Consider the following 16,511-nt stretch of genomic DNA (forward strand, 5'->3'; position numbering starts at 1 on the left):
AAAAGGTGTTTCATTTAGTTACAATTAATTTTATTCCAAAAAAGAAAAGATCAACATTTTACATTAAAAGATGAAATGAAATAGTTTGTTCTTGTAATGTGTGTCAATTACTTGTACATGATATATAAAATAATAAAATAAAATAAAATAATAATTTTTTAATAATTTAAAATAATTAGATTCATTTTAATCACTTTTTTGTTAAAACATATTGCTGCATTTAATATAGTATAGATTTTTTTCTGTCTAAATTTCCACTGTGTGCAAGGAGAACTTAACATTTGATCAAAGCAGATGAACAGAACAAGGATTTGTTTGTTGTTTTATTACCAAAACAATTTTTCACTTATTGATGAACTACTTTGAAAGATGGGTCTTTGATGTGATGGCTGGATGTCTTCTTCAGTGTTTTTCCGGCCAAGGACATGTTATGTATTGCATGAGCTAAGTCTCTTAAAAGCTTTAAAAACGAAAAAAATGGACCTGATGTTAATTTTGATTGATTTATTTATCCTTTTTCATGTCAAATAGTTCCCAGAAGAATGCAACTTTAGATCATTATTTCCACTATGTGTTCATGTTGCTATATACCATCAGCGACAATAACTCAAAGGCAGGACCTCATAATAAATGCATGTCTTAAATGACAAATTGCAACACTTACATTGCATATAGATGGAAACAAAGAAGCACAGACACACAAACACACAATGCTAACCCTAAACCCAATTCCTCAGCCCTCTACTGCGTATTTTGTCTGCTCCTCCTGAAAAACTTATTAGTCACACGTATTTACATTTGTACACAAATCCGCCCGGCAACAAACACAACAGGAGCTGTGGGCTGTCCTTGCATGTGCAATTCACATGCATTCATGTAACAGGCCATTCAAAAAAACCTTATGTGTACAATTACACGCTCAGAAACACGTGAGAAAGTATAGATGGACACACTTATAGACGATCATTTCAGCATGAGCACACTCTTAGGAAATTGTACTACACAATTGGGGAAAATGCACACACACTGGCAACACTGGTGGTCCTGCTTGCAAAGAGCTAAAGCTCCTTTTTTTTTGTCTCTCGTGGGAGGCCCAGACAAAAGCAACAAACTGACAGGTAAACAAGCAGTCATGTTTGGGCAGACCTACCTGAGTAAAGCTCTCACCCTTCTCAGCCTCTCCCATCACACCCTCCTCCCACTGTCAGGAGCTCCAGCCAGTGGTTTTAACTTCCCAATGCCCCTGCCTGGGTCTACGATTCATGTCTGAAACCTCATCTTCCTAGCCTTTAACTTCGTACCTTGATGCAATCCATAGCTCTGAAGGGAAACAGAGCTCTCAACTGAAACTGTTAAGGTGCTACACGTGAGATGCCTCGCAAGTGACGTAACAAAGCAGCCATATTGAGCTCCGCAGCTCTCCAACTGATTGCATTTACAATTGTAAAACTTTTGAACAAAATATGTTCCAGCCATCCCTACGTGTTAATCTGCAGACATGCAGAAAGTTGTGTTAGTGGGTATAAACGCAGTGCAAAGGTTTTTATGTTTTTCATCATTTAACAGCTTCAGTGTGTAAAGAACATTACAACATTTTTACTATAGATAAAATTGGAATATTCTATTAGCGATTTATCACTCATTTTCAAATGACATTTAATAAGAACCTACCAGAAAATATATTTGACTGTAAATCCCCATTGCTCAAAAAACTGCAGGCATACAGCTATGATTAGAAAAGAAGGACATTGAAATTGTAGTGGCTGCACATATTCTGATGGATGCAGTATAGTATAATACACTATGATGCCCACATCTATCAGCATAAAACCACTAGGCTATGGCTCTAAATGTAGGCCTGCATTTTCATAATGCATTAATTTGGTGCAACATGGTTTGGAAAAGAGACGATGCTTAGCACTGCTGTGTCTGTGCACAGTACATCATAATTCAAAATATTCACTTTTATTGTAAAACTAGCAAATTAAATCGTATTATTATATCACAGATTCCTCTGAAAGTAGCGGTGTCAGCTGACTCTCTACCTAAAATCACTCAGAATCTACGTAAAGGACTGCCATGAAATTTTGAATGGAAAATTTTCCCTTAAATTAGTCTGTATAACTTTAGTGATTGCTTCACGTTTCATCCTGCAGACTTGTGTTAACAAGTTAACTTATGTGTAAATGTTTTTTTAAAATACAAAATACCTCAGGGCTTGGATTTACATACTTAACATGACTCCTAAGAGAATCAACAGTTCCAGTATCATGTTCACTGTGCAGATCAGGGCAAAGATGTTTAATCTTACAAGCTACAACAAAACAAAAAAATGAAGACATTTTTAACAAGACAGAACAACAGCTGAGACATTAACCATTTTTCTGGGCAGCGTGAGTCGCTCTGAATGGTCTTGTTTAGTCAAAGCTGGTAATAAAAGTCAAAATCCATATTGAAATCAGGGAATTTGTAATAGATATAATATATAAATATATAAAGCACTTTCAGATGCTATAATAGGAATTTGGCATGGCACATTGTCGTTTCAATGTGTTTTCTACCCAACAATAAGGTTTTAATTGCAATGCTGTATTGTGTAAAAATCTTTTCTGATAAATTCAAACCAAAAATAGCATCACCAATCTTCATCGTTTGCATTGCAACATGTTTAAAAATGCCATGAAACCCTGTATGTTTGTCAGTTTCGACATGGAAACTGAACATGCGTCACCCTAATTGACAAATATTGATCAAACCAAGTAACCAGGCCATTAGGACAGTGACATTTTGTTTGATAAGTGTATTATACACTGCTATTTTAAGTGCACAGAGATGAACACACATACACACATGCAGACACACACACACTCAGGCAGCAAATCCCTGTCAACTTCAGCCTTTCCAAACAATTCAAAACATTTGGGAATAAAGTCGAGCAGCGTAAGACAAGAGTCTAACAAAAGCCACCCACACCTGTTTTATCACTGGAGTGTGTTTCTGGTGTTTTCGCTCCAACTAAACATTGGAAACGGGTTTGCTCATTTTGCACAGCAGATGTTAGACAGGGGGAAAACCACGACCACAAGGACGGAGAGGGAGGAAGAGGCTAATAGTTCCAAAACAAACTGAGTGAACTGAATGAATAATGCATTTAGAAATTTTGTACAAACACCCTGCTAAAAGACAAATGATCAGCAAGAAAAGGTTTTCTCACCTAATTATTTAACACTTTTTTAGCTAACTAAGATTGGACAAATTGCTTTAAAATGATTAGAATAGATTTCATTTTAAAAAGTAAATCCTTTTAATTTTAAAAAGGATTAAAACACACACACACAACACAAGCTTTTACTGCCACAAATGTAGCCAGTCTGATATCAGCAGGCATTTATGGTGGCTAATGTTAGCCATTTTCATCTCCCATAACTGAATTGGTTTGCTAAGTTTTAGACTCTTATCCATTTCTCCCTCTGTTACATTATGACATCTAAAAATCTAAACACTCTTGTTTCCTGCTCAGTTAGTACCAAAACCAAATTAAAATTGCCAAGGATATATCATAAAAATATTTTAACCTTTTTTTTAAGTGGGATTTCATTTACTTAAGCTGCTTAATTTTATGTTCAAATTGTCACCAATATGTACAGAGGAGTCTGGAGAGAGGTACATCAGTGAGTGCCTACAGCCATCTGTAAATGGCTACATTTCAACCAGTGGCGGATCTTGTTGAAAAAGGGTAAAATTATAAACACAGACAAGCACCATCGGATTGCAGCCGGCATCCAAAGAAGAGCTTTGGATTTCCTTCAAGAAACTGGCCTTTTGCCTTTCCACGTTTCAATAAATCACAGATTATGCATTGATTGATTGATTGATTGACGGATGGATTAATGGATGGACGGACCATCCTTAATCGAAAGCGCTACCATTTAGCAAGACCATTCATTTAGAAAAAGACTATCTTGAGGAAATTTCTTCAAATTTAACATGACTGCTCACTTTGATTTAAAGATGACGATGGGTTTAGTAGTAAAATGTCAAAGAACACAACGATCTCGCAAAACACATTTTTGCCTGTAGCATAAGGATTCATAATCCAACTGACAAGCTTTCACAGAAAAAAGTCTAGCACAAGGATAAAATGATGATGATGCAAAAAGTCAAAGGTCAAGGGTCATATTTCAAATTATATTGTCACAGAATGGCGTAGATATAAGCTGTAAGTGCACACAAGCATACAACAGAGACATGGTAAGTCTAGTTTAGTGGTAACTGTTTTAAAAGAAACAAAAATATGTTTATATATAATGGAGAAATTAAATTGGAAGAAGTCAACATAAAGGTGTGTCTCTCTGAGAAAGTGAAAAAATGACCCATTTTGTTATTTTGTTAGTGACATTTTTGCATTTCAACATATTAAAATCTGCTCATCTGCTCAGCTTGGTGTCTGCATATGCTTGGTTTATTGAAATATACAGTATACACTGTGCAGCACAAGGGTCATAGGTTATTTTTTTATTGGAATCTTCATGATCAGATAAAACTAACAGAGCGAAAGAAGAGCTGAACTCTGCGTCACACAGGCAGCCATGTGAATCTGCTGTTGCGTGTGCTGCTCTGGGAAAATGCATTTTACCGACTGAAGATAACCAGAGTCCCAGCAGTTCATCCTCCTACTCCTCCTCCCTCTTTAACCTGGGCTGCTGGGTCAGGCTACTGTGTGTATGTGCTGGTATTAGTGCGTGTATATACCTGTGTTGATCTATACCTGTGTTTGTGCATCTGGCTCGGCGGTGAGCATGGGAAAGAACGAGGGCAAAATACAGAGAAACCCATTAAAGGATGAATGTTTTACACAACATTAGTGCCTAAAAATCAAGAAGTACAGCAAATTTTAATCACCAAAGAAGTGATTGTGGTGCTGTTTCATACGCCTTAATATTTATAAAGGATCAGTTTTATCCCTCATAATCAAAACACTTTACAAAGAGAACAGCCAGACGTATACTGCTTCCACAGAGTAAAGGCTCAGCATTTGAGTCTTTGATTGATGAACTAAGAAAGGTTTTTATTTCTCCGCAAATATGTTGCTGCTTTAAATAGAAGTCTTCTAAGGAATCTCCAGCCTCCCTGCACCTTTCTTGGCCTTTTTAATGACAGTGTTTTTGTGATTTTTATCAGAAACCAGAACGTGAGAAGGAGCTAAAGTGCTTCTTGCTAAAGACTCTCGTGTACGACTTTAAAACACCAGATACTGTTTTATCTGGCAATCAAGATAAAACTGCCAGAGTGAGTTCACTGCTCCAGCTATTCCCACTCTCCATTCCCATACCTGGATCATGTAGAATTCCCAGAGAAGGGCAGTAAATTGTCCAGCGGGGAGACGTTGTCCTCTCCCTCCTGAATACCTTTCACCCTGAGAAAACGAGACAAGAATGGAGGCATGTTGAGTTTCACCCATGTGTCCTTTCTGAAAAACACATACATCACTTTTCGCTTTTTTCTTCTTTTTTTTTCCAAGGGAGGCCTGAGGTGGAGTAGCATCTGCGTGTGTTCATGTAAATATCTGCTTGAATGCATTCAGTCCATGACTTTCTCAGGTCCACCACCTATTATATTGAGATGAATGGGGAGTGCGGTACTTTCAGAGAAATTAAATATGTGGTTGACCTTTTGTTGTTGGACAAACATTACTGAGGCTCCAGAGCAAATATGAAGGAGGCGGATTCAACCTCTTGTTCAGTTTGCAACGTTTACTCGCTGCAGAGAAGTTCAAACCTCGCCAAGAACATGTCAGCACCTCTGGCTAATGTGCAGGATGTGATATTTATGTATTGGCATCTCAGAAAGAAATTAAATCCGCGAGGCGATGCTGTGGTCAATTCAGAGTTTGTTATCAGCTCTCTAAAGGCTGAGGTGTAAGTCAGTGCACCATATGGATGACTGGCAGACTCATTTTTACCGGTGCAGGAGGAGTCATTTGCAATATTTACTGCTTAACCAAGTAAATGTCGGCACCTTTAATGTGGCAGTGCCGTAGCAGGTAATACTATTATCATATTTCAAGTACAAAACAGACCAAACCCATAAAAAGCAGGATATCTAACAAATGGAAGGCTATTCTTTAAAGTTAAACTTTAAAGATTTTGTCCATTAATCAGAAGGGAAATATTCCTAAGCATGTCATCAATATTTTTACATTAAAGAAATTCTTTAAAGATGAAAAATCTTGGTTATTTGACATGACAAGAACGCAGGAAGTCACTGCAGCCACCTGAGAATGATAATGTCCTGTGCATTACTCAGCGAGACAAAGGTGCAAAGAAACTGAATTAGCAGAAAAGCTCTAAAGTGGTTTGTGATCAGGTTTTTTTACACATTCACTTCATTTGATCCAAATTATTAATCACTGAGATCTCTCCTCACACCATCTCAGCGAAGAAAATTTCAGAATTAGCAACATGCGGTCTTGCAGAACTCTGAGCCTAGTTCTGCCAGAGGTTTCTTCCTTCCCACTGTCGCCAAGTGTTTACTCATGGGGGATCATCTGATTGTTGGAGTTTTTTCTGTATTATTTGACGGTCTTTACCTGATAATATAAAGTGCTTTGAGGTGACTTGTTGTGATCTGGCACATCATAAATAAAACTGAATCAAATACCTATCTTCACCATGAGACTGAAAAAACACAAGATTATAAGACACCCAATCTGATCTGGGAGCATCATGGGACATAAGGACACCTGGGCTACCTTAATTAACCTCCTGCAATGTTTTGACATGTAGTTGTAAAGAGACAGCTCTCTCATGGGGTGAGGTCCATATGTGGTCCACAATGGCCAAAGCTATTCTAGTAGCATATGATAGTTTACATAGTTCTCTGTCCAAAGAACTATGCAAAGATTTCCAGTGAGTCATGACATGATGCCGAGCATCCCGTGAGAACTGTGTTTACTTATATGACGCTTTGGCCAGTTTGTCTTTTCTATTCTGCCGTAGCTGGACAAACTTGTCTTTGAAAAATGTTCCTCACCCTACTGGCAGAGCGAGTACAGGAACATTTGGATTCAGATGTATAAATTAGCATACAGCCTAGCCAGTAAATGAGCTCAAAGCTGCAGTTATCCATATATCTGTGTGTCCATGCACTTAAACCTTTACCCCTTGGAGCTCAACTAGGAGTAAGCCTTGAAGCTCTTTTCCGAACTGAGCTGTTTCAGGCCTGCTTATACAACAAAATGACTGGGTTTGCATAGTGAGCGTAGTCCCTGCCTGTGCAGCTACCTTTGGAAAAAACCCAGAAACTACCATCTTTATTGATATATACTGAAGAGGCAAAACTCATCACACAGGCGAGGTCATCAGATGCCATCTTTATGGGGGAAAGAGTTAACGTGCAGCTGTGTGAGTATCTCAGTTTGCATGTGTGTGTGTCAGTCTGTGCACATGCACACAGAAGTGTGTTTATAACTGTTTACACTCTCCGGCTTTGCTCAGCCTGGTTCCTCCGAGCAAGCAGGTACACCAACAGGCAGGGAGTCCATGGCAGCCTCTTAATCATGTCTCCCTCCTTTTTGTTTCTCTTTTGACAGTCCTTCGCTCTTGTGTGACGGCCCACAACGTCGCCCCGGCCTGCTTACCTTTTCAGCGCTCCTGAAGCGAGACTACTAATGCACTTGCTGCTCTCTTTGCCGCCTCATCGGCCCACACTGAGCTGCAAACTCCCGTGACAGCACAGGAGGCTCACTTTGTTTCATGTTTGCCCAAAAATTGTTTCAATATGTATTTTTGGGACCGGTGATGTTTGCATAATAAATCTTTGTGTCAGTGGAATACAAAGAGAGCTATAGGTCAAAACCTGGGTGGGTCACACGCTCTCTCTTTTTCCTCATTAACTCTCCTCTACTTTCTATTCTCTTTCTCAGCCAAGTTGTTTTTCCAGCCTGCTGTCAGTAGGTTTATATAGGCATGGTGCAGAGGCTGGAGCTGTCTCTTTTAACAGTTCTCATACTCCATGTATCGTTACTTCACGTGGCCAGGTACGGTAAGGTGTAGGAGTATTTGCGGAGATGCACAACGTGAAACAGCAAATCAGCGAATCATGCTGTGAACATTTTTCTGCCGTATGACTCAAATACAAAGCAAGACTGAACATTAGCTGTTTCAGTGCTCCAGAAAAATTCATCATCAAGCTGAGTAAGCTTTGGGCTCTTTGACTAAAGCCAAAAACAACTTATTTAGAAATTACCTGTCAATTACACTTTCATTATGTTAAAACTGAATTTTTTTGATATGGCCAAAAGAATTTTTCCTAATATTGTGCATGACGCAGTGAAGTTGAGTGGACCAGCAAAGAGTGAAGTCACGGTAATGTGCCTTAAATGGTGGGAAACCAAAGAAAAAATGAGGAAGTGGAGAAGCAATGACTGACTTGCATGCATTGTAGAGATAGAGATCAGCCCAACAACTGGCTAAAGCTGTATTTTTTTTAAAGTAGCAGAGTACCAGAGTTCATTCTCTTTAAAAAAAATTCTCTTTCAGTGTGTTAGTGGTTTAAAAACTGTTTGTGAGGTTTCTATATAAAAATACTTCATTAAAATAGAACTCAAGTTTAAGAAATATGCTTCTATATAAAAGCTATGATTTTTTTAATGCATTGGCCTTGTTGCACAATGCCAGGCTCAGATTAGGAGAGTTTTGGAGTTAACATTTAGCAACAATCCACCCCTAATTAGATTTCCGACACTGGCCTTTACACTCTCATGAGTCACTGGACTCCAAGGAGGTTGTGTATATTTTTAAACAGTAAAAGGTACTAACACAAATGTTCCTTTAATGTGCAATATGAGGAAAGAGTACAAAATTATGTAAAATTTAATTTAACTAAGTTTGAATGTTTCCTTGTTTATGTTTTAACATTCTGGCAAGTTTCATTCAGTGTCACACTTGCATATTTGTGGTACAATGGTGCAGAAGTTGACACTTTCACCACACACTGGGGTTAGAACCTTGCCCTCCTGGACTCGTGGTCACTAAAAGTAGAAAAGTGACATGTATGCCAGTCCATTTCAACCAGTAAACTAAAAAATGTTTGAAAAACACAGTTGCACAAATAACTAACCTCTGATATGGGTATGACCACAGTGTGCACCACCCCACTGGGAAGCCTTTATACCACAATAAGGCTACATTAAGGTAGGCTAATTTCTATTCTGAGAGTGCCAGTGGTCATCCCAGATTATCTGGTAACCTCCCAAACGGCTTGCTGGCATGCTGATAATATCAGCCGCGACAAAGACAAATCTGAGACCCATAATATCAAAGGGAATATAAGCAACCATACTGTTGGCAGTCAAAGTCTTACCTTGAATAGACAACTTGTGCTGACAGTGTCTATCCAACCACTTTGTTGTAAGTTTAACCTTGTGTTTTTCCACCTCACTGCAAAGTAATGCTGCTACAACCACAGCCTCCATCTTTGTTTACATCTACGCCCCCATGACATCACGTGAGGTCGTGCGTGTTGTCCTCTGACAAGATGATGATTATAATTTCCTGCAGTGTGGATGTTATGCTATTGCCAAAGTCACTTTGAGTGAGAGTAGAATATCTGTCAAGTTTCTCCTTACATGTGTGACCTGGCCCGATTTCCAAATAGTTTAGTGTTTTAAAACTTCTGTAATCTGATCCTGGCATTACTGATAACTGGAACATCGAGCAGCTGACAGTACACAAAGGTATGAAATACTATACTGTTTGTAATCTTGTATTTGTTGTCATTGTCTGTGCAAAAACTGAGCGGTTAAAGGCGCTATCACATGAACTGTATATAAAAGATGGCCAAAGTCACGCACTGGTTTGCAAACTCCTTTTAAGGGGTTTTCCTAATTTTATTTTCTTTATTTATTTGTTTTTGTTTTTGATTTGTTTGTGGGGTTTTTTGCACCTGAAGTGACCATATATGGACAACAGAGTGGACTGCTGTTATGGAGTTATCAGCTAATGCTAAGTGCCATAGAACGTTGGCATTGACTGTGTGAATTCATGGCAAACAGAATGATGTCTCCTGAAAAGTCTTAATATACAGACTCCTTAGAGTACCGCATGGTCGGCCATATTGTTCCAGAAATAATTACATAAAAAATGCTGTAAAAGGGCTTGAAGCTCAGCAGACATCTACCAGCTATACTCGCCTGTCCTGGTATCCAACAGTCAATCAAAACTTGAATTGGATTAACACATTTTAAATGGAGAGGTCATAAAACACCTTTGCTTCCATACTACTGTGGTTTCAAAGGGATGAAGTAGCTATTAAAACAAAAATCTGTTTTTCTACCAGGTTAAAAACATGTTTAATGTGTCATGCTGCAAATGTTTTAGCATGGGAGCCAGCCTCAAGTGGCCATTCCAGGAACTGTGATTTTGGCACTTCTCATTGTACTCACTGTTCAACAACTTCTTGGCAACTTCACCCAAGCAAAGCCTCACAGAAGCAGCATTTTTCAGAATAAAAGCTCTAAAAGCCCCACTGTATACTCAAATGAGGCACATAACAGATGAATGTGGAGTTTTTAGCAGCTAAAGATATATATTTCAATGCTGACTGAAATGAAAACATGGATGAGGATTCTGGGTTTGAAAAGTGAAACCAATACACAGTTGTCTTAAATCTGCATTCTTTCCAATTTGTCAGCAGGCAGCAACTCCTGTGGTTGCAAAAAGAAGCCAGATTATACAGATATTTATAAAAAAATAAAAAAAAAGATTGCACCCTCCCTCGATTTAGTAAACACTTTTCTGATGAGTTTATGATCTCAGTCACTTGTTTCGAGACTAGCTGAACACAGGATGGTATTCATTTGTAAATTGTGGTTTCCATTTGAGTCAAAAAGGAGGATAAAGTAGAGTATGCTTTACAAGTCACTACCATCCAAGTGTGCAGTGTTTTCAGTCAGATCAGCCTGTCACTCGTCACAGCCGGTTTTAAAAACCAAGATGGTGATGGCTATGCTTCCTACATAAGTTGGTAGTGAGAGAATGAATATCAGACTTACCAGCTGCCCAAATGCAGGGCTCTAAATGAGCGATCGTGGTTTTCTCTATTAGTTTATTTTGTAAAGTAGTTCATCACATCAATTTTAGAGGCGATGATAAGTTGGCACTGTGTTCAACTTATTTCTGCTACAACCAAGCGGACAAGTAAATTAAATACTTGAGGTTTATTCTGTCAAGCAAATAAACTGCCATGGTGAGAAAACCCATCAAACATCAGTTAAATCATCTGAATGTGAAGCACCAAAGTTCAGCCACTTTCCTGCAAATCTGACAGTCAAAACCCTGTAACCAAAGCAGCCACATGACCTCGAGGTTTTTATTGTCCCTCGCTGGTGACAGAAGCAGACTGAGAGGGGGAAAAGTGGGCGGACAGTTTTCCTCGATGAGCCAGAGCCTGGAGTGAAAGCGGGTGAGAGTACAGCGAACTTAGTGGGACGAAGCAGGACAACGCTATCCCAAACACAGCAGAGTGCTATAAGCCACCGCCATAAATCTCAGATCTCGTCCACAGCTAAGCTTTTTCAGTGCTGTGTGCTGCTCCAGAGGCCAGAATCCAGATGTTGGAGAGAGAGATAGTAAATAAAACAATCTATCAAAACTGAAAACGGGGGAAAAATAGGATTTTTTTCATGTAGCTGATATTAAAAAGCACAAATTCTCTACCTGTTTTAAATCATTATCAAATTAAATAGCATACACAGCAACAGGCAGACATAGAGAAACTCCCTCAGTGAGTGAAATCAGTATGTTAATCCCATTTGGGATAACATAGATATTATAGCACCACTGGTCCATTGTAGCTCAAGGTGTTCCTGAATAAAAAACAGGCCTGCTCCTCTGGATTAGTTTTTATCATTTATGGTGCACGTGGATTGGAGGGATAAACAGATATGGAAGCCTCATTGTGGAACAAATATCTGAGGCTTAACATCTTATCGTCCAGAACATGGCGATGGCTTATTGTTTAAGACTCTTTGCCTCTGGACATGAACTCCTGCTGGATGCTGATGATCTCTTGTGTCAATGCTGCTACTGCACGTTTCTCAACTTTCAGCTGGCTTGATGAATAAAATGTAATAAGAGAGCACCGAGAGATGTGCAGCTACTGCGTGAAGTTTTTTGTTTTGTTTTGTATTTGAGCAACTGGAATCTAATGCCAACTTAGACCTATAAACTGGAAATAAAGGATGGACTATAATGGCTTCCATTGGTTAGTGAAGCCATACATCGAGTGTTTACAGAGGGATAATACACGCTTATATTGTGGTGACTTGTCAGTAACAATGTACATAATCAGTATACCCTGAATTCTCCGTGGCTCCGCTTGGCTTTGCTTTTCAGACCTGGAAGCTCTATCAGTCTTTTATATAATTTATGATTTAACAATTTATGCATAGAACAAACAGAATTACTCAGTTTCATAGCTGAAATTATGGTGTCAGGTCAGTTGAAGGAAATTAGGTCAGTGTGGTTGGCTGCTAAATTTTTTTGGCTCCACAGATATTACTCCAAATACTGGAAAATGGGGTTCACGCAGCTAACCTGTTGCAGCTATGTCATCCAATCAACATGCACAATAACTCAATTCAGCTTTGATTTTGTCCTGTCTTCCTCCCCTCACCCCCAACCGGTTGCGGCAGATGGCCGCTCCTCCCTGAGCCCGATTCCTTCGGGGTCAACCTTCAGGATCAATAAAGTTTTATTGAATTGAATTGAATTTAATTCTAGCGGAGGTTTCTTCCTGTTAAAAGGGAGTTTTTCCTTCTCACTGTCATCAAGTGCTTGCTCAAGAAGGTCGTCTGATTGTTGGGGCTTTCTCTGTATCATTATAGGATTTCTGCCTTACAATATAAAGTACCTTAAGGCAACTGCTGTTTGTTGTGATTTGGTGCAATAGAAATTAAATTGAATTTTATTATTGTAGCTAAAAAACAATCACACATATTCAGTTGATCATTTTCAGATTTTTGTTTTACAGTACTAATTTGTTATTAAAGTCAGTCTGTCAGATATAAAAAGCATGAATGAAATAAGATGAGTAAATCTTATTACTTTATATAATAAAGAAGTGAAACTCTGTCACTCTGGTGCTGAGTAAGGCTCTCCAGGTCAGCCGGTTTTAGTTTAGCCAGTGAAACATTACAACAAAAGGAAATATCACTTAGTCAGCATTAAGTTTATGCTCAGATGAAAAACTGGAAGCTGGACGTCCGATTCTCATCAGCACTAAGCCCGAGAGAGCTGCCGAGTTTGGACAGAGTGGAAAAAGGGAATGATGCCTCCTCTTGAAAAGATGATCTATGCACCAGACCTGTTTATGTTAGTAATCTCCAAGCCCAGTGTAATCAAAACATCACTAATTTCACTGCCGATTGGAAACTGTGACATCTGTGTTTTCAACACACTTCAAGGGGGACTTCTTCAAAGGGGGGGAAAAAGGCAACTGGGAAGCATCCATTCCTTATAATAACCCTAGTGATGAGAGGATGACTTCATCCTTGTCCACTTAAATGTTTTGAAGAGGATATATCCACAGTAGTGGAAACTTTATGCAGTAAATATCTCGGCATTGCTTGCTGAGAGTGTGTATAACAGGCTGCCGTGTGTCCGTCTGAGCATCTGGGCAGGCTGGCTGGTTGGGTGTTTAGCTTGTTGACATGCCGGCAGATTCTCCAGCTCTGCTCTGAGTTAGAAGGTCGGCTGTGATGTTACAAAAGGTTTTCCATCCCGTCGAGCAGCCTGGCGTCAAGCTTGCAAGACCTTCCTGATTGATTCTACAGAGTCTGGACTGCACGTGGTGCAAAAGCACTTCTATAAGCCTCGCTCAGCGGAAATGGGCCTTAATGCAACCAGCACTGCTTTACTATGATCATCAGGGATGGGGCCATTGTTGAGCGTCACTGCTGAAAAGGCCACAGTGAAGAGAAAAACACAAAAATTAGAGCTTTTTCTTTTCTTTCTTTCTTTTTGTGGGCTTGGCCAGAGCAAAAAAAGACAATAAATATAAAATGTGCAATGCTGGGTGTGTGTGTGTGTGTGTGTGTGTGTGTGTGTGTGTGTGTGTGTGTGTGTGTGTGTGTGTGTGTGTGTGTGTGTGTGTGTGTGTGTGTGTGTGTTAAATGTATCCCAAACACACAAATTCACCCTTCCGACTTCTCCAAAAAGCAAACTGGCGTTTTGTGCGCTCTGGGCTTGTGTTTTTTCCACCTCTCAAACTTGGATTAGCCCTTGTGTTATTTAGGAATAACTATTTACGCTGCAGAGGTGACCATCAGACAGCTCCTGGCCACAGATACACACCTCCTCCCCCTTCGCACATACACTCTTAACAGCCCTAACAATCCCTCCACCTATTTGCACAGGAGAGAAGAGGCCACTGCCTCACCTTCAGGGTACTACTTAACTCTTCGAGTAACTCGTTGAGTAATCACAGCATTCTCCTGCCAGCCTACTGCCTAATTAGAGTGTGTGTGTGTGTGTGTGTGTGTGTGTGTGTGTGTGTGTGTGTGTGTGTGTGTGTGTGTGTGTGTGTGTGTGTGTGAGTGTGTGTGCGCGAGAGAATAAAAGACTCATTATTTAGCATCCCAGGTCTCACAGGTTGACAATTACACATGCTTATATGGAGTATTATTACTATTTTTTGGATACAATTGCATACTAAGTAGCTGGAGTCAGTATTGGAGTCTAAAGGAGCCATAACACATTTACTTTGTAGCTCCAGTCAAGCAGAAATTTTACATGTCTGAGGCATAAAGTTGGTTTAACTGCAAACTTTTAATTTACATTAAAATATATGAAATATATTTTAATAGTTATTATTGTCTTTTGCCATAAAAAACTTGATTGTGACAGTAATATCCAGCAAAAAGTGGCTCCTGATTCTAAGCACAAGCACCTCCTGGCAGTAAATGATTATGGTACAAATTGTCTGGCTTTTCTGCAGTTTCGGGTCTGTGGATTCCATCACTTAGTATCTCCTGCATGCACAGGATAAATATTAACATGACCAGATACGGGAGAAACTTGGCGTGCCCCTAAATGTAAAAATAAAAAGGGGGGAGACACAGGCTGAAGTGAAAAGAGGTGAGAGAGCCTTCCCTGTCTCCAAGAGGCACCATGGGAAGCAGGTCTCTCCGAGTCCTAAAGGGAGGCCTGCAGCTCGCCTTTAATCCCTCCGGGATCCCTCTCTCAGAGCTGGGCTTTGCTTTGTGCGCAGCTCTTGGCCGAGTTAAAAAGGAAAGTGTAAGGGTGGGACAAATTTCGCACTTTCTCCCATGTCTCAGGCCAAAAGAAGGAGCTTGTAAATTGAGTATGTGAAGCTGGAAATACTCCCTGCCACACGGACTCTGCGGTGGTTCAGTGGTGGGGCCGGCTGTGTGCGTGGGCTGCACAATCTTGGCTGCGGACACTTGAAATCCGGCCTGAAAGTGTGTTTTGTCCCAAGGATAAACTATCTAGCAAAGACAATTAGGACTTGTAATAACTTTTCAGTCACTCTTTTTTCTTTTAACATAAATTTCTTTTAGTTTTTTGTTTTTTTTTGTATTTTCTTTGTTTTATTTCCATTCGTGGCCTGATCGGTGATGCAGTCCTTCCACGGCTACAGTCTAAATACTCTAATCTCTGTCTGTGTTTCTTGTGGCCTTCGCTGTTACTTTGCCTCTTCAAGCCTTTTGTCCGTTGATACAGCAGCGCTGCAGAGCTTACCCGACCTAAATCTTCCGTTTATTTGCTTTTGCAAAAGAGTTGTTTTGTTGGCATGGCGTTTTTACTCTGTTTCTCGCTCTCTCTGCAACCGCTCACGGACACACAAAGGCCTGAATGGTTTCGTCTTCCTTTTACAGAAAACATTAGCCTAATTATTTCCCCTTTTTAGGACGCAAACGCTTGTTCGCAGCTCGGTCATATTTCCTCCATTTAAAACCTCAGACCATTTTTAATGGGATGCAGATCGAATGTTTTACTTTGAAGGACAAAACAAATCTGGACCCTGCGTGCAAAAATGAACAATTAGTCGTTAAATAATCATCCGCTAACAGAGAGGTTCACAATGGTCAGACGGCTTATTGTTTGCCGACCCGGTTCATTATCGAAGAGGAAAATACGGCCAGTGCGCAACCACGCAAAAGCCTGATGCCAATTTATAGAAATGAAATGCTGTCGGCTGTGTCAGCAAAATATTGGGATCTTTTGGTGCTTGAAAAACAACTTAAGTCATTACATTAAAAAAAAATTAATTAATTAACCTGTGTGTTACACAAAACTTTAAGATGTGTGGCTGGGTGTGATTTACAGTTTTTGTTTTTTTAAATTTATTTAAACTGTGATAAATAAATAAACAAATAAATCTTTATCTGGAGGTGAATTTCCTCCGGGTCCTCAGGCTTTCCCCCTTTTCTACAAAAACAAGCACGTCAGGCTAACTGGTGAGTCTAAATTACTAAAGTGGCCTTAGTT

The sequence above is a fragment of the Pelmatolapia mariae genome, linkage group LG10_11, assembly GCF_036321145.2.
Source record: "Pelmatolapia mariae isolate MD_Pm_ZW linkage group LG10_11, Pm_UMD_F_2, whole genome shotgun sequence".
NCBI classification, from domain to species: Eukaryota; Metazoa; Chordata; class Actinopteri; order Cichliformes; family Cichlidae; genus Pelmatolapia; species Pelmatolapia mariae.